This window comes from Mus caroli, chromosome 5, assembly GCF_900094665.2.
Source record: "Mus caroli chromosome 5, CAROLI_EIJ_v1.1, whole genome shotgun sequence".
In the NCBI taxonomy this organism is placed as follows: domain Eukaryota; kingdom Metazoa; phylum Chordata; class Mammalia; order Rodentia; family Muridae; genus Mus; species Mus caroli.
In genome coordinates this window covers 63021481-63040682 of record NC_034574.1, presented here as the reverse complement: position 1 = coordinate 63040682, position 19202 = coordinate 63021481, and the positions used below count along the sequence as shown (strand labels likewise).

Genomic DNA, 19202 nt, shown 5'->3' with positions numbered 1-19202 from the left:
TGTGGTTTATATGGGGTTTCTGTGTGTTTGTGAATGTGTGTGTTTGTGTCTTCTAGTCCTTTATTGTGCTTTAGTTTTGATTCTGTTTTTCGTTTTGTTATTTTTGTCATATTTAAATTTTCCTGGTTTTGATTTATCATATTGTTTGTTTCCTAAGGAGAAACAGAAAGCACATGAATCCAGATGGAGGGAATGTAAGGAGGAACTTGGGGGAGTACAGAAAAGAGAGGTCATAATTAGAATGTACATATGAGAAAAATATGTTTCAATAAAAGAAAAAAACTAAAAAAAACACAATAAGAAGTATTCAAAAACCAGCTACAGAGGACATCAGCATGACTGTGGCTTATGAGCTCAGGCATTTTTTTGGTGATATTATGAGAGGATCCTATCAAGAGGAACTATTTGGGTGAGGGAAGTTCTGTTAATAAGCCATTTTTGGAGAATGATTGTGATAAAACATACCTATGCTGAGCTCAAATTCTCTAATTGTATACAATCCCCAACTCTTTGCCCAGGAAGTGGTGCCACAATGTTGATCAGGCACTCTCAACCTCAAGTACAAAATCAAGATAATCCTCCACATGCATGAAAATAAACCACACAAAATGATAAAATAGTGTATTAAAGTATCATATGACTATACAGTATATTGCATCTATAAAACATGTTTTTAGAATATTTAGCACTACTGGAAATACATTCAATATAATATGAAATCAAGCCAATTACAAATATTTATACTTTAATTATTTTAATAGCCAAAAGTCCATAGGTTGCAAACCTTACCAATAAATTGAATGTTCATATTTGTGTTTTTCAGTAGATACTTTTTTGTGACAGGATCTGATTATATAATACAGACCAGTATAGAATTCACTATATAACACAGGCTGGCATTGACATAAGAGGGAGGTATGGAATTACAGGCATGAGCCACCACATCCAGCCTTTTGCAACAGGTTGCTATAAAAATGCCGCTGTTGCAATAAGCAAATTTATACAGAAACATTCTATGTACTGGTTTCTAAAAAAGTACTTCTCTTCTACTCCCTTTTATTTAGTTTAAAAAGGATGTTCACAGGTGAAATATGTGCCTGTATGTTAGATGTGTGCTCAAGGAAATACCTGGAATTATGATCAACTATGTCTCCTTCCTTGGGCATCATGTCCAGATGTATGCTTCATTTATGAATCTCTAATTGACTTTGGTTCTTCCATCCTCTCTGCCATTGGTTTTGTTTTATATTTTCATATCTGAGTAGTCAAAACTCAATGTAGTGAATCATTTAAATTCCTATTCCTCCAGAATATCTCTACATTTAATGTTTTCCAATTCAGCAATCCCTGGGTCCCATGGTATACTTAAGATTTTGAACTTATGAATAACATCTGCAAATTCCCAACAATTACCTAATGGCAAGTCTCAGAGATATCCCTCTTTTCTCACTAGGCTTTATTTAAGCTTTTCAGAGCAGATATATGCATTAATTGTATTAGGTTCATTCTAGGGTAAATTAACATTCTTTTTTACATAGCAAAATATCTGACTTGTATAAAATCTCATTAAATAATTCATTAAATTGCTTCATAATTTTAATTTTAGAGTCAAAAATGGAAAGCATGACAGTTTCTCTATTTGGTGCATGAAGACAATAAACTTTAAAAAATTAACTCAGTTTATTACAAATAAATACTTTAAAGATATTCTTTGGCCTTCATCCCATCCCTTTCTTTGAACATCACATTAAGAAAAAGCTTTCAAAGATAGTTATCATCAACTCAGATATGTCAAGGAGCGAGCCCTACTCTCACCACCTAAAGACAGACACAGGACAGAAAAGCATCTGGAACCCTAATTCTAACATTTAGACATATATATATATATATATATATATATATATATATATATATATATATATGTGTGTGTGTGTGTGTGTGTGTGTGTGTGTGTGTGTGTGTATGTGTGAGTGTCTGTGTGTGTTTTTTCTACTAAAACTCAGAAAGAATGTAATGATTTCATGGGCAATAAGATGAAAATGAAAAGATTTCTCAATAAATTTAGAATTTCCAGTTCCAAATCTCTTTATTTATTTATTTATTTATTTATTTATTTATTTATTCACTCATTTAGAGTCCTGCATAGAAGATATAAACACAATTATGTACTCTAACATTATCACATTCCATTTCAATATTACTATAACCCTTCCACTCAAGCATAAAGTATACAAGTTCATATTCATGGACTGATATTTTGACTTGCTTTCCTAATGCAATATGATATAATTTAAGTTGTGTCAATTAGGAATTTAGTTCCTGCTCACATCTTCTCTTCTTGTCCATCAGTCCTGGCATGTTAACAAGCCCAGAACTGTTTAATGAATGGTGAGAAATATTGAACCTGGTTACCACTATCATCTTAACCTAGATACACTGAGCCCATGGAAGGAGACTACCACAATTATCTTTTAATCTATAAAGCATATATCGTGCTCCAAAAGTCAAAGACATCTAATTGAATATTATAAAACACTAAGAGAAGAAATTAAAGAAGATGCTAGAATGTGAAAAGAGCTCTCATGTCCACAGAATGGCAGAGGTTATAGTGTTGGAATACTTCTATTACCCAAATTGGGCTATATAGTCAATGCAATACCCATTAAAATTGCAATGACATTCTTCAGAACTAGAAATATAAGGCAAATTATAATATAGAAATAAAATACCTGAAACAACAATCTAAAGCAAAATGTTTTAAGCTAGACCTATCTTAATACTTGATTTCAAACTATACTATTAAAGAATAATAACAAAAAGAGAGTTACTGAAACAAAAATCTAAAATCACCTGAGAATGTAGTCTCATTGAAAGATTGTTTAGACTGGCTGACTATGGCCATATGTATGGGGGATTGTCTAGAATAGGCTGCTTTGGATATACCTATGGAGAACCGATTTGATTTTGTTAACTGAAATGAGAAGACTTGATACTGAAATGGCACCATTCCCCAGGCAATGGATCTGATTTGTGTATGAGTAGAGAAACTGATACCAGCACCAATGGTCATGTGTTAATCTATTGCCCTTGGGCCCTACTTGAAGTAATGTGACCAGGAATAGTCTATGATAAAGGCTGTAGGAATAAATAAGCACAGACATAGTCACCTCACACACTGGAGGAAACACATTCTCTTTAAAAATAGCACTTTAAATTTAAATGTGCACATGCACAAAAATGGAAAACCATCCCCAGGACTCACTGAACTCGTCAAAAATCAAGTGGAAATAGATGAAGTACTCTTCTGTACAATCTCCTTAGAACTTTGAACCTCCCAGGAGGAAACAAAGGCATAGGTGTGTGCAAAGACTTTCTAAGTAATATTGTAATATCCCAGGGAACAAAGCCAGGAATTGATAGATGATAGTGCATCGAATTTGTTGCATTTTGAGCCTATTTTGTATTTGGGAAGAAACAAAAACACAATGGGGAAAATTTCAATAGCTAATCTTAGCTTTTCATCAAGTTGGGTGTTTCAACTACCAACAAAATATGATATAGATATGTTACTTATATCTTGGTCAAGTTACCATGTATGCCCTTATATTTTTAATTTTCTGTGTGTGCCATCGAGTGAATTAGAAATATCAATGTAGATATATACATACTTTAAGAATCCAACAATAAACCTTTCATTTCTGGAAAAATATAATCTTGTTTTAGCGAACTTATATGTTACTGTGTAATGTCAAAACCATTGGTTTTTACAAAGATTATATGCCCCAGTATAGGGGAATGCCAGGGCCAGGAAGCAGGAGTGGGTAGGCTGAGGAGCAGGGGGAGGAGGGAGGGTATTGGGAATTTTTGGAGAGGAAACTAGGAAAAGGGATAGCATTTGAAATGTAAATGAAGAAAATAATAATAAATAAATAAATAATTAGCATTTAAGTGTTCTCAATTCACGTCTCTCCTCCCCTCATCTGTAGGACATGAAAAATATTAGTCTTATATTAACTTATACAACCTCTTTTGTAATTTTTAAAAACATTGACCCTTGTTTATTACATAGTTTTTAAAATACAGCCATGTAGAGTGGAAAGTGATAGCATTTAATTATAAATATATATTTACGTAAAAGGTATATTTCCTAAGTTTAGACATCAACTTTATTGGTTCATTGAATTTACAACTACAGAATTTTAAAATTTCACAAATAAAGTTAAGAATGTAACTATACAACCTACCAAATGAGAAAAAATATCCCAGCTCTTTATCCAACACAAATACCTTATATCCAGTAGATATCAAAGCTCAATAAATACTTACCCAAGGACAACTAATCTAGTCAGTAAGTAGGAAAATTGGCTAGACAATTGTCCAAAACATTACCACAATGATGCCCATTATTGTAGAGAATTAACATATTTTAATAATAAAGAAAAATCAATAAAAAATAAAGGAAGCCTACTGTGTTGGCTAGGTTTTATTATCACCATGACTACCTGCTAAGGAAGTCTCAGTGAGTGACTGCTTATATTGGGTTGGCCAGCATGGCTGTTGGAGATTACCTTCAGTATATTGATTGGAGTTGGAAGACATTCCCAGGGCCAGTGATAGAGGATTTTTTTCAATTAGATATCATCTTTATCTACATTTCAAATGTTATCCCCTTTCCTAGTTTCCCCTCTGAAAATCCCCTATCCTCTCTCTGCTCCCCCTGCCTCCCTGCTCCCCTGCTCCCCCTGCTTCCCAACCCACCCACTCTTTCTTCCTGGCCCTGGCATTCCCCTACACTGGGGCTTAGAGCCTTCACAGGACCAAGGGCTTCTCCTCCTATTGATGACCGACTAGGCCATCCTCTACTACATGTGCAGCTGGAGCCACGAGTCCTTCCATGAGTTTTCTTTGATTGGTCCCAGGGAAGCTCTGGTTAGTTCATATTGTTGTTCCTTCTATGGGGTTACAAACCCCTTCATCTCTTTGGGTCCTTTCTCTAGCTCCTTCACTGGGGACCCTGTGCTCCGTCCAATGGATGGCTGTGAGCATCCTGAACAGTAGATTGCATATAACACATCGCACTCTGCTCAGGATTTTGCATGCAGGGTGATGAGTGTGCTCTAGCTCTTGTCTGCTGCCTTGATGTAATGCCAGATAGTAAATTACCATTGTAAATCAAATAAACCCTTGCTCCCTTAAGTTGCTTTTAGCAGAAGATATTATCAGAGCAACAGAAAACATCACTAAGATACCAATTAGAAGAAACTTTCCAAAATGAGCTCAATCTAATTAGCTAAAATTGAGAATCATGAATTAATTAATGGCACTATAAGGCACTATTGGTGTAATTTGTGTTTCCACAAAACCTAATTTATGTCACCTATTATGCTTTAGTTTCCTCATTTGTAAAGTGAGGCCATCAAATTTACCTATTTCATGTAGATCATTCGAAGATGGAATTTGCAAATAACTTAAAAAGTGTGGAACAGTTCCCGAGGCCAAGCAAGAGTGAACATTGTTAACTACAGCCTGTTATTGACTATAATAAACCTCTGCAAGTTGTCCTGACTCTGTTCTGACATGTCACATATGAAATGTTATTTACAGTTATACTATCTAGAAAATAAAATGCAATAAATGTGACTTCCTGGAAATGTCAATGTTCTCATATTCAGAGGTTGCATAACTAAAATAGATCTGTTTCCACAGGATTTGATGACTTCAATTTCCATCTTTACTGGTACTACACAGCTGAATTATCTGTCTCTGTTTAAAAGTACATAGTGTTAAAGTTTGACTGCATATGAAAAAGATGCCTATAGATTATTCAGGTCTTTTGATAATAGTATATTATCAACTTGCATTCCATAAATTATTACTGTGTACTGAATGGTATGGAAGAAGCTCTATCTGTTAATCCCTCTAGAGTAGTGCAATACTCTTGTAGTGAATAGAAAGGGTTTTAAATGATAAATAAAGGCTATGTAGCAAAAAAAAAAAAAAAAAAAAAACAAACAAAAAAAACCACACAGTACGCTCAATTTCAGAAAGCAGGTTGTGATTATCAGCTGAGACAAAGTTAATGATTTTGTAAGAGTGATGGAATAAGTGTGGATGATAATGTTCAATGAGACCAAAAATATGTTTTGCCCACTGTTCTAAATGGGGGTGCTTACTTGTCTCTAATTGATATTAGGAATAGTTTCATCTTATTCCCACCATCTGTTTGCTACTTCTTTCTCACATTCCTTTTTCAAAGGACTTGCTATATGGTATTGGAACATTACTTCACTCCCTTTTTAATATATTTTAGGATGAAGAAATAAATAAATATACAACTAGTAAATGTTAGTTTAAAAATAATAAAATTTAAGTAACCTGTCCCTTTTCAACACTTTTTCACACAGATAATACCTGGTTATAATCTTAAGATTTTATTTAGACACACTGAAATAAATTTCCAAGGGCTCTTTGACACCAAGAATCAGTAATTCCTACTGAATCAATAAATTAGTACAGAATCGTAATTGCACTAGATATAACTAGTAATAGTTAGTATTACTACCTGGTAGAAAATATGGGTCAAGATGATTGATCTTGGTTATAAAACGGGAATATGGTTGCTACCACATATGAGGTAAGAGAGGAGAACTTCAGGAATGTAGAATATTAATTTTTAACCATATTCATAGTTAAAGGTAATGAATATAGATGGCAAAAATGTATACATGCTTACCCATGTATATTTATTTTGTGATCCTCAAAAGTCTTATACAGATGAAAAGGTTAAAATGTGGTATTGCTTTAGTAGCTATACAAAAGGGTTCTATTGGTTCATTTTTTAAAAGTCCTTGAAGAACTTTTCTCTTAGAAGGAAAGCTCTATATATAGCCCTAGAAGTGCAATAAAATGGATAAAGCTACCTATTTCTGAAGTGCCTTTGGCATCTTTAAGTAACCCAGAGCCAGAGGTCATCTGAGTCATATCCCCCTTAAGAGAATGACCCTTGCAAGTACGTTTTGCCTTGGGCAACATGCTTGTGTATTTGAACATTCACGGTCAGTGCTCATGGGCTGACAGCTGGGATTTAAAATACTTGTAGCTAGATCATAAAAACAGATGAGAAGTGCAGGCCATCTGCTGCAGGTGTCTTCTGAAATACCCCCAAATTCATCAAACACACGTTGACACTCATTAACAAAACATTTATCAGTACAGGATCTCTTCAGTTTTATTTGGAGTTGGCTCCAAAATGCATCAGTGGACATGGTTTCTCTTCCCCTACAAATGGTCGCTATCCTTAACCAAGTGCATCCTGACAGAGTGTTGTTCACATGGCAACATCCATCAGCCCCTGTGAAAGCTGGTGACCTGGCACGTATTGGCTTTGCACCGCATCTGTCTGGACTGGACTTTTATTGAATAGATGCTGGCAGTGCAGACAGAATTTTATCTGTCTCATTATAATCCACTGAATTGACTTAATCAGCCACAAAAATAGCCAGAGTGCACAATAAGCCCTGGGCTCAGATTTCTAGGAAACTAAAATTTACATTTGCTGTTTGATATTTTTCTCCTTACACATACACATTCAATGCATTGGCTCATGCTATCCTACCACATAACTCATGTGTTCATGATGTACTGCCAAGTCTCCACTGGACTCGGTTTAGTCCAGTATTCAACGAATACAGCATGAATCTTCAAATATATCCAGATAAAGTTTAATTATTTTTGTTGAAAAATAATCAAATTAAACAGGTTTGTAAGAAATAGCTGAATATATTTCTATAAATTATATCAAAATAGAAAATAAGTACTCTAGAGCAGAGAATGTATATAATATATAAATTCAATATATATTTGCAGTCATAAAGGACTTGTAATGTTAGTTAATTTACTGATTTGACCAACTACATGACCAGTAGAACCTTACAGAAGGAAGGGTTTGTTTCTGGTAACAGTTTAGGAAGATGTTCCATCCATTATGTTGGAGAAGGCATAATGGCAGAATTGCATGCTAGCTGATGTTTTTTCCGTCTATACTAAAAAAAAAAAAAAAAAGCTAATTGAAAAGAAATGAGGTCAGACTATAAAATGTACAAGCCCAAGCTCAATAATCTAGTTCCCTCAATGAGACTCTACCTTTTGAAGGTTCCACAGCTTTAAAAGAGAACCAAATACTCAAACACAAGAGTCCATGGAAACATATTCAAACCACAATATGATTAATATAGCTCAAAATTCTAGCATCCATAGTCAATTTTATAAATACCAACCCATGCAAAAAAGGTTGAAATCCATAAACACAGAAAGCAGGAGAAAATTATTGTCACTCTTTAGTCAGCCAAGCAGGGAAAGAGTGAATTATATGCAGGCTTTCAGAGATTGGTGATGCCATTCAACACTTTGAACATCCTCTGGTATATTCAGTACAGCAATTCAAGTGCTAATCTGTTCTAGATTAATACACACACACAAATACAAACATACACACAGAGAGAGGCAGGGGAGAGGGAGAAGGAGAGGGAGAGGGAGAAAGGGAGAGGGAGAATGAGAAAACATACTCAGCTCTCTGGACATCCTATGACCCAGTCATGGTAAGTCATAAATTTGATCATTCTATATTGGTATATGATTCACAGAATTAAAAACCCACCATGACCACATATACATCCTCTTTTTAGTGAATTGTTTTCAAATGTTGACAAAAACTACATATTTTGACATTATTTTGACAATATGCAAATAACAAGTCTGTACTGGTTTTTATTTAGATCTCATGTATTTGCAGTGAAATTTCATCTAGCAAATTCGCCAAGATAACATGTTACATCTGAAACACATTTAGTACAACTTATTACCAGCATAGTTCAACTTGAGAACACATAAGCATATTTCTAAGTAAAGTAATATAACACAATACCTATTTTATAAGTGTTAAGTAATTTATGAAATTATTGAATTTATTAATAGTGAAAGCCAGAATGGCTTCATGATGTTTCAAAACCTTTAGAAAGGTTGTTAAGTCACTATAAGGTGGTAGGCTAGTTAGTTTTTGTCTACTTGACCCACAGATTTGTCTTTGGTCATGTCTTTGTGGAAGTTTCTTAATTAATGATTGATGTATGAGGGTCCAGACCACTATGGCTGTTGCCTTGTCCATATCCAGAGCAAGTGGTTAAGAAAACAATCTTAGCAAATAATACAAAGCAAGCCAGTAGTTGTCTTTAAGTAATGGACTATGAACTTTAATCTTTAATAAACATCTGTCTTCACCAAGTTTGTTTTGGTCAGTGTTTTATCTGGCAAATGAGAAGTAACCAAAACAAAAATTTAAACCAGAAGTGGGACATTGAAGTGATGGACCTCACTATGTTGTTTCCTAAGAGGAAAGTAGAAGAATCTCTGAGCCTGTAGAAGTTTTCAGATGCTTAGAGCTCAATGACTATTGTTGGAATTTGGAAAGTCAATGCTGAGAGTAATGCAGGCAAGTGAGGTTGGCTTGTAAAGTTTTGAGAGAAAACTGGGGAACTCTCAATGACTCTATTGGGATCGTTTGTATGACAGCTTGAATTAAGATGTTTCTGGGAAATGTGGGTTCAAGACTCAGCTTCAATTAATAAGAAACTAGCACCACCGAAGTGAAAATAATGTTTACTGGTACAATAAATGTTTATTAACTGAGGCTATGAAATTGGATGTGGTTAAGAAGAGACCACTACTACTGGGGAGAAACTTAGGGGATATTTACTTGTGATCATCACACAGCAGCTATGGAATACATGGTTTCAAGGCTCATCTCAAACTGGCAACTGAATGAACTTAGCAAAGTGTCCTACACAAGTAACTAATTTTGGTAGCGTGAAACTGCAATAGCAAATGGGGTCAGGAAAAGATGCTTAAGCTAAGAAATATCCCTCAAAACAGACATTCACTAGTAAGAAACATATGGAATATATAAGTTATAGTAGAGCAACTAACTCTACAGCCGTCTGGAGTCACTTGTTGGTAAGCAGTATTTGTTCTGTGGTCATTGTAACCCAAGATCTAAACTTTCAATTTAATGAACTGAGGTGAATTTTAAAGTTGAAATAGTATTCAATACATTTCCACAGAGCACAACTCAAACATACTGGAAAAATTAACTTCTGTTTCCCTTTGTGACTCAAACTCAAGGCCTCATACATGCTAGGTGAAATTGTGCTAAAATCTACAGCTCAAACATTCAAATTTTAGTTTCCAAATTGAGAGGCATTGAACATAACAAATAATCTTAGAGACAATCTGCCAAGAAAAGCATCTAAAATTTACTATCGATTCTATGTGGAAATAATTTTGGGGTTACATTGACTTAAAATGTATTTATAAAATGATTACCACCTATTTATTTTCCTTATCATTGACCTAGTCGCTATCAAACACAAATGCATTTTACTGGACAGTGCAGCCGAAGTGAGAAAACTGGACAAACTTCCAGAGTTCTTGAGCACTGGCTTTGCTCCCAGAGATATTTACTTTAATCTTATCTCCATGACCCGACCAGAGAACTTTGATGATAGTATCCCTGTGTTTTCCTAATCTCTTCAGACATATGTTCCACAAAGAAAAAATAATACAATTTTTCTTAGAGAAAGTAATAGCCCTAAAATCTACGACAAAAGCAATTTTTAAAAATGAAAGAAAAAGTAAATAGACACTGAAATCTGTAAATCACTATAGAAATATATGTATGTGGTGGAGGCTCTGATAGAGATGGAGAAGAATGATTCTTAGGCATCATGAATCTTATTTGGAGCCATTCACCAATACAATGTATTCACAAAAAAGATTAGGTTAGCTTAGTTGCCTTTTCTTCTAAGCCTGAAGGGCTTGAAATACATCTTTAATAGTTGTTTAATGGGATCATATATTAACACTTCTAGCAGACCATTTATGGACAACTTTTTACTATAAATATTAATTATAGCACTCTGTATCTCAACAAGCAATAATCTTTAAGTCTCTAATATTTGCATTTAGCTGTAGAGAAAAGCTTACCATTTCTTATCTTTTTCATTAGATATGTTCTTTATTTATATTTCAAATGTTATCCCCTTCCTGGATTCCCCTCTGAAAACCCCTTATCCCCTCCCCCTCATCTTGCTCACTAACCCACCCACTCCCACTCCCTGGCCCTTGCATTCCCCCACACTGGGGCATAGAGTCTTCATAGGACCAAGGGCCTCTCCTCCTACTAATGACCTACAAGGCCATCCTCTGCTACATGTGTAGCTGGAGCCATGATTCCCTCCATGTATACTGGTTGATGGTTTAGTCCCTGGAAGCTCTGGGGTACTGGTTAGTTCATCTTGTTGTTCATCCTATGAGGCTGCAAACCCCTTCAGCTTCTTGAGTTCTTTCTCTAGCTCCTTCATTTGAGACCCTGTGTTCAGTCCAATGGTTAGCTGAGAGCATCCACCTCTGTATTTGTCAGGCATTGGTAGAGCCCCCCAGGAAACAGCTATGTCAGTCTTCTGTCAGCAAGCACTTGTTGGCATCCACAATAGTGTCTGGGTTTGGTGATTGTATATGGGATGGATCCCCAGGTGGGGCAGTCTCTAGATGTCCTTTCCTTCAGTCTCTGCTCGACACCTTGTCACTGTAATTCCTTCCATGAGTATTTTGTTACCACTTCTAAGAAGGACTGAAGTATCCATGCTTTAGTCTTCGTTCTTCTTGAGCTGCATGTAGCCTTTGAATTGTATCTTGGGTATACTGAGCTTCTGGGCTACTATCCACTTATTAGGGAGTGCATACCCTGTGTGTTCTTTTGTGATTGGGTTACCTCACTCAGGATGATATTTTCTAGTTCCATCCATTTGCCTAAGAATTTCATGAATACATTGTTTTTAATAGTTTAGTAGTACTCCATTATGTAAATGTACCACATTTTCTGTATCCATTCCTCTGTTGAGGGACATCTGGGTTCTTTCCAGCTTCTGGCTATTATAAATAAGGCTGTTACGAATATAGAGGAGCATGTATCCTTATTACATGTTGGAGCATCTTCTGGGTATATGCCAAGGAATGGTATTGCAGGGTCCTTAGATCCTAGCCAGAGCAATTATACAACAAAAGGAGGTCAAAGGAATACAAATTGGAAAGGAAGAAGTCAAAATATCACTATTTGCAGATGATATAATAGTATACTTAAGTAACTCCAAAAATTTCACCAGAGAATTCCTAAACCTGATAAACAACTTCAACAAAGTAGTGGAATATACAATTACCTCAAACAAATCAATGGCTTTCCTTAACTCAAAGGATAAACAGGATGAGAAAGAAATTAGGGAAACAACACCCTTCACAATGGTCACAAACAAAATAAAATACCTTGGTGTGACTCTAACTAAGCATTTGAAAGATCTCAATGACAAGAACTTCAAGTCTCTGAAGAAAGAAATTGAAGAAGATCTCAGAAAATGGAAAGATCTCCTATGCTCATGGATTGGCAGGATTATTATAGTAAAAATGACCATCTTGCTGAAAGCAATCTACAGATTTAAAGCAATCCCCATCAAAATTCCAACTCAATTCTTCACAAAGTTAGAAAGGTATTTGTAATTTCTTCTGGAATAACAAAACACCTAGGATAGTGAAAACTATTCTCAACAATATCATTTGTTATCTTAATCTCCTGTTTAAACTTTTCCTATTTAGTTGGAATCAACTAAAAAGAATGAAATATTTTAAAATAAAATTTAGAATAGGACCTTCTTTCTCCAAACATCCTCTTCTTTTTTCCTATAAATTTATTATTTTATTCATTTGCATCCCAAATGTTGTCCTCCCCTACCCGCCCCCCCTCTTTGCACAGTTGAGGGTACTCCTTCACGGCATCCCCCATCCCCGGAGCATCAAGTCTCTTCAGGATTAGACCCATCCTCTCCATATGAGGCTAGACAAGTCAGTCCTTTGCTACATATGCACTAGGGACCTTAGACTAGCTCAAGTATGGTCTTTGGCTCCTGGCTTTTTCTATGAGTACTGCTCAGGTATCAGGTTTGGTCTTTCTTTGAGGTTACCATCCTCTTCAGTTTCTTCAATCCTTCCTTTAACTCTTCTATAGGGCCCCTGCTTCATTCCAATGCTCAGCTGTGAGAATCTGCATATGTCCCAGTCAGCTGCTGGTAGAGCCTCTCAGAGGAAAGCCATGATAGGCTACAGTCTACAAGCATAATATACCATCACTAATAGTGTCAGGGATTGGTGCCTGACCATGGAAGAGATCCCAAGGTCAACCAGTCACTGGTTGGCCATTCCTTCAGTCTCTGCACCATTTTGTCACTTCATTTCTTTTAGATAGAAAAAGATTTGGGTGAAAAATTGTGAAGGTAAACTGGTGAACTCATCCCTCCACTGGAGGCCCTGTCTATCTACTCTAGCTGGTATCTTCAGGTTCCATCGCTCCACTGTTAGGCATTTTAGATAAGGTTACCCCATTGAGTCATGGCTGCCTTCCCAAACTTCTCTGGAACTTTCTAGAGATTCCCTCCACCCCTGGCAGCTGTATATTTCCATTTATTCTCCTGGCCCTCTGGGCTTCTCATTTATCTCACCCCATAACTGATCCTGCTCCCCTTTCTCTATCTTCTTCCACTTTCCACCTAGATTCCTCCCTCCCTCTGCCTCCCATGATTATTTTATTCACCCTTCAAAGTGGGATTGAAACATCCTCAGTTGGCCATTCCTTCTTGTTAATCTTCTTATGGAAATATGGAATATATCATGAGTATTCTGTATGTGTTGGATAAAATCCACTTGTCAGTGAATACCAAAAGTGTACAGATTCAATGCAATTCTCATCAAATTACAACACAATTTTTCACAGTCATGGAAAGGGCAGTTTTCAACTTCATATAGAAAAACAAAAAAGCCAGGATAGCCAAAAGAATTCTGAACAATAAAAGAACATCTGGAGGAATCACCATCCCTGACTTCAAGCTGTACTACAGAACAATAGTGATAAAATCTATATGGTACAGAGACAAACAGGACAATCAATGGAATAGAATTGAAAACCCACACGTATATAGACACTTGATTTTTGACAAAGAAGCCAAAAACATACCGTGGGGAAAAAAGAAAGCATCTTCAATAAATGGTGCTGATCTAATTGGCAGTCAGTATATAGGAGAATGAAAATAGATCCATATTTATGACATTGAACAAAGTTCAAATTCAAATGGATCAAGGGTCTCAGTGTAAAACCAGGTACACTGAATCTAATAGAAGAGACAGTGGGAAAGAACCTAGAACTGGCACAGGGGAAATTTTTCTCAACAGAACAATTGCTCATGCTCTAAGATCAAGAATTGATAAATGGGACCTTGAGAAACTGAAAAGCTTCTTTATGGCAAAAGACACCATCAATAGGACAAATTGACAACCTACAAATTAGGAAAAATATCTTCACTAACCTTACATTAAACAGAGGGTTCATATCCAAAATGTATAAGGAACTCAAGAATTAACATCCAAAATCCCAAATAAACACTTAAAAATGGGATACAGAGCTAAACAGAAAATTCACAACAGAGGAACCTCGAATGGCCGAGAAGCACTTAAAAAAATACAGAGGTGGAAGTTTGCAGCCAGCCATTGGACTGAGCATGGGGTCCCAGATGGAGGACTTGGAGAAAGGATTAAAGGATCTAAGAGGATTGTCAGCTCCATGGAGGGAGCAGTAGTGTCAACTGGCCAAACCCCCAGAAGCTTCTGGTGACTGGACCAACAACCAAAGAGTACACATGGAGGGACCCATGGCTCTGGCCACACCTGTGGCAGAGGATGTCCTTGTTGGCATCAGTGGAAGGAGAGGCCATTGGGCCTGAGGGTGTTCGATGCCCCATTGTAGAGGAATGCCAGGGCGGGACAAGGGAAGTGGGTAGGTAGGTGGGGGAACACCCTCATAGAGGCAGGGGATGGGAAATGGGATAGGTGGCTTCCTGAAGGGGAGACCTGGAAAGGGGAAAACATGTGAAATGTAAATAAAGAAAATATCAAATTAAAAAAGAAAAGAAACAAAAAAATGTTCAAATCTTCAGTCATCAGAGAAATGCAAATCAAAATGACCCCAGATTCTACCTCATATCTATCAGAATGGCTAAGATCAAAATCTCAAGAGACAGCAAATGCTAGCAAGGATGTGAAGAAAGACAAATACTCCTCCATTGTTGGTGGGATTGCAAAGTGGTACAGCCACTCTGGAAATCATTTCTGTGGCTCCTGAGAAAATTGGAAATAGTTCTACCTTAAGATCCAGCTATACCACTCTTGGGCATATACCCAAAATATGCTCCACCGGTATGGAATACATGTTCCATCATGTTCATAACAGCCAGAAGCTGGAAACAATGCAGATATCCCTCAACTGAATAATGGATACAGAATATGTAGTTTATTTACACAATGGAATACTATTCAGCTATTGTGAAGGAGGACATCATGAAATTTTCAGACTAATGGATGGAACTAGAAAATATCACCCTGATTGAGGTAACCCAGGCCCAAAGGACAGGAATGGTATGTATTCAAAACATTCTTTTCTTTGACTCTATCTCCACACTTTAACCAGTGAAGGCAACCAATCCTCATGACAAAAGAACCTGTGTCTAACAGCTCAGTATTCTGCCTAGAGGTAAACAGGTGCATCATGTGCTTAGACAGACTTTCTAGCAATAATTCCATATATATATATATATATATATATATATATATATATATATATATATACCAATGAGAAGAAAGAAACAAAAAACACAAAATCAAAAACCCAGCCTGATGACTAACTTGTAATGCCAACATTCATGAAATGGAGACAAAAGAATTACACATTGGAAGCTAGTCTGGTCTATGAGGCAAGACTTTCTCCAATACAAATTTAAAATAGGAAGCAGGCAAACAGCAACAATAACAACAACAACAAAACCCTTCCACTCCTAAGATTTTTCAATCACTAGTAAATTTCTACTTGTCATCTGGGACCCATTTGCTCTTCTTTTGACTGTTTCACAGTTTTGGAAACTGCAAGTGCTGAACAGCAGTGTGGACAATGCAGAGAAATGCAATTTCTCATAATGCAGCTCGGGTCCCAGCTTAGAACTCTGTTTCTTTGTGTGTTATTGATGCAGCACTCCTGCTCCAATAAGTGCATTTTAATAGAATTAAGTGGATTCTTCCTGGTTAAGTTGTAGTCAATATGATAGGGTGTTTGTTTATGAAGAAACTTAGAAAGAGTAAAGACTATTTCATATGGTAGAGTAAGAGGAGGAAAACTGTATTTGAGTTAGTTTCAGTAGAAGAGAGAAAACATTTCGTATATAACACTACTCCATGTAGAAACACCACCAAACACAAGGAGCACAAAATGAGACACAGGATTCGCTTAGATGCAATATATAAATGGAGCAGGGCTGAGGAAAACATTTCTTTCCACTTGACTTCACCTCTTTGTAGGTACACACACTGTATTTTTTCATGAGTCCCTTGGTCCCTTGTTTATATCAAAAGTCACTTAAATAAGCAATTTACTCTTCAGTTTTCATTATATTAAGTTCTTTTTTTTTTTTTTTTTTTTTTTTTTGGTTTTTCGAGACAGGGTTTCTCTTTATAGCTCTGGCTGTCCTGGAGCTCACTTTGTAGACCAGGCTGGCCTCGAACTCAGAAATCCGCCTGCCTCTGCCTCCCGAGTGCTGGGATTAAAGGCGTGCGCCACCACGCCCGGCAAGTTCTTAATATATACTACTAGCTATTTCAAATAATTTGAACTTCTATGTCAATCTGCTTATTCGATTTTGGACAATAATTTGTACATCAAGTATTTCATTGCTAGTGGATTATTCTCTGGAATGTCTCCTATTTTAGAGTACAGAAATCACAAGACATAAAAAGTGAAACAAATTGTATGAACAATAAAATGAACGTCATGATAATCATTTTCTAACAACATCTGTTTCTCTTTATCATAAAACGGGAGTGAAAAGGTGCCTTGTTTAGTTTACATTTTACACGATTTCAACTCAGGAGGATGAAAAAATGCACATATTTATGAGTTATAACAGAATAATTCCTTCTGTTGGCAGGGATTTTCTTGACACCTATGTCTCTCTCAGCATATAATATTCTCTTGAATATACATAGAGATTCTGATTCCATGATCAGTACTTATTTGTTCTAAGGGGAAAAAAAGTAATGTCTTCCTTACATTTAAGTTGAATGGCAAGTAGCTTATATAAAGAAATGCATAGAATAACCTTTAAATAAATGCAAATGTTGGTATGATGTCAGAAGTTTCAGTAAGCCATGTCAGTGAATATGAACATGAGCCATTTTTAAGTCCTGGGATATATTAAACAGAAGTAAGAAAGTGACAAGTGGCAACATCAAATACAAAAACAAAACAAAATATAACAAAACAAAACAGAACAGAACAAAAACCAAAAACCACCTGTCATTAAATGTACTGATGATTATCTGCAGTTATGGCATCTTTAAAAACAAAGAATAATTTGAAAATGAGTATTGACCCCCCCCCCACTGACCAGACATCAGGTGTAAAACAAAACACATCCCTTACATTAGTTTGACCTTGGAAGGATTATGAAATTGCATTGTAGAATCAGTGTTCTACCTTATAAGCTGCAAAAACAGATTTATTCTGTAAAATTAGACAGTAGTTTTTCAAGTTCAAAAACCCAGTGTGTGGTAGGAATGGAACTCAAAACATATTTGATTGTACCACCATCTCCTTTCCACAATTATATAATGTCATTCCAGTTACATCTTATTATAAGAATAGAAAAAGCTCAAACTAATTTAGAAACAGAACGGATTTTTTTGTGTGTTTGTTGTTTTTGAGCTGGGAATAAGAGACTATTTCAAAATTATATGCTAAGCAACACACTTTATTTATCCTCTCTTATTTCCTGTGTTTGATTCTGTTTCTCTAGAATCTATGTTATTTGGTGGATTCTGTGTAAAGAGAGTACAAGAAATAGTTATTCTTTACAAATTAAGTAATTGACACATCTTATTAAAATAATAAGATTTTTATATTTTTCCCATTTCTCTACATTATTTTCTTTCATAATATACAAGGCTCCCTCTAATTTGCAAACTATATTTTTATTTTTGAGATTTAACAGGAATACATCTCTTCTGCTTGCTGTCCTTTATTTCCTTTAAGCACATTTCCTTAAACTATTTCCTTATAATTTTTAATGATTTTTTAAGCCTGAATGCCTTCCCCTAGTTAGCTTTAAGGTTGCAAAGACAGCCAATGTGACCAGATTTTGCTATCTAGGAAACAAAGCTGACTCAGTTCAGATCAGGACTTGTATTTCTTTTCTATAAAGCAACTGATGATTTATACATACTTAAAATTGGTTCCTATGTACTGGCAATCCAGGAACATTCCATGCCACAGTAACAAATTATTTTGTTCACTTTTTGTGGATGAAACAAAATAGGTACTTTACTTGAAGAAGAGAAAAAAAAATTGCAAAGTACAGATATAGTTCTGAAAGACTTATGATAGATATATAAAGGTTATATAGGAAGGTAAATAGATGATAGATAGATAGATAGATAGATAGATAGATAGATAGATAGATAGATAGATAGAAAGATAAACAGAACAACAGACAATGCCATTTACATTCCATGTTCAATAGCTTAATGTTTGTCATTTTAACTGGACAGGGTTTGTAGGGTTGTTTCCCAGAAGGATTCTATTGGGAAGTGATACAATATTTGAAAGGCAGGACTTATTTATTTTCTTTAAGTAACTAGGAGCATGCTCCCAAAGAGAGCTACAAGATGACTGACAGACACTCATATAATTTCTTTATTTACAGGTTCATGAGGTATGTGATTTGATCTGCCAGGCATTGCACAGTTATGTACCACATGTATCAGAGTTCCCAAGCACACATCTATCTTAAATGGAAGCCTCTAAGACCATAATCCAAAATAAAGTTTTGTCTGTATAAATTAGTTGTCTCAGATCTTTCATTATAATTATGGAAAGCTAACTACTGTATCATACTTCTCTATCATTTAAGACTCCCCTATTTATTATTCTCTTTGTCTTTGTCCAATTTGTATATTATGAACATTCTTAATAAGAAAATTAATTACAATAAGCACACTTAAACTTTATA

At 35.7% G+C, this 19202-nt stretch overlaps 1 long non-coding RNA gene across 1 annotated transcript in view; it reads left to right on the top strand.

Annotated features, from left to right (window-relative positions):
* The window catches only part of LOC110295510, a 60278-nt gene extending 41286 nt beyond the window's left edge, over positions 1–18992 (top strand). Inside the window, exon 5 of the long non-coding RNA XR_002378083.1 lies at positions 18897–18992. This is a non-coding gene — a long non-coding RNA (uncharacterized LOC110295510). The remainder of the gene's footprint in view (positions 1–18896) is intronic.
* Positions 18993–19202: the final 210 nt, after the last annotated feature.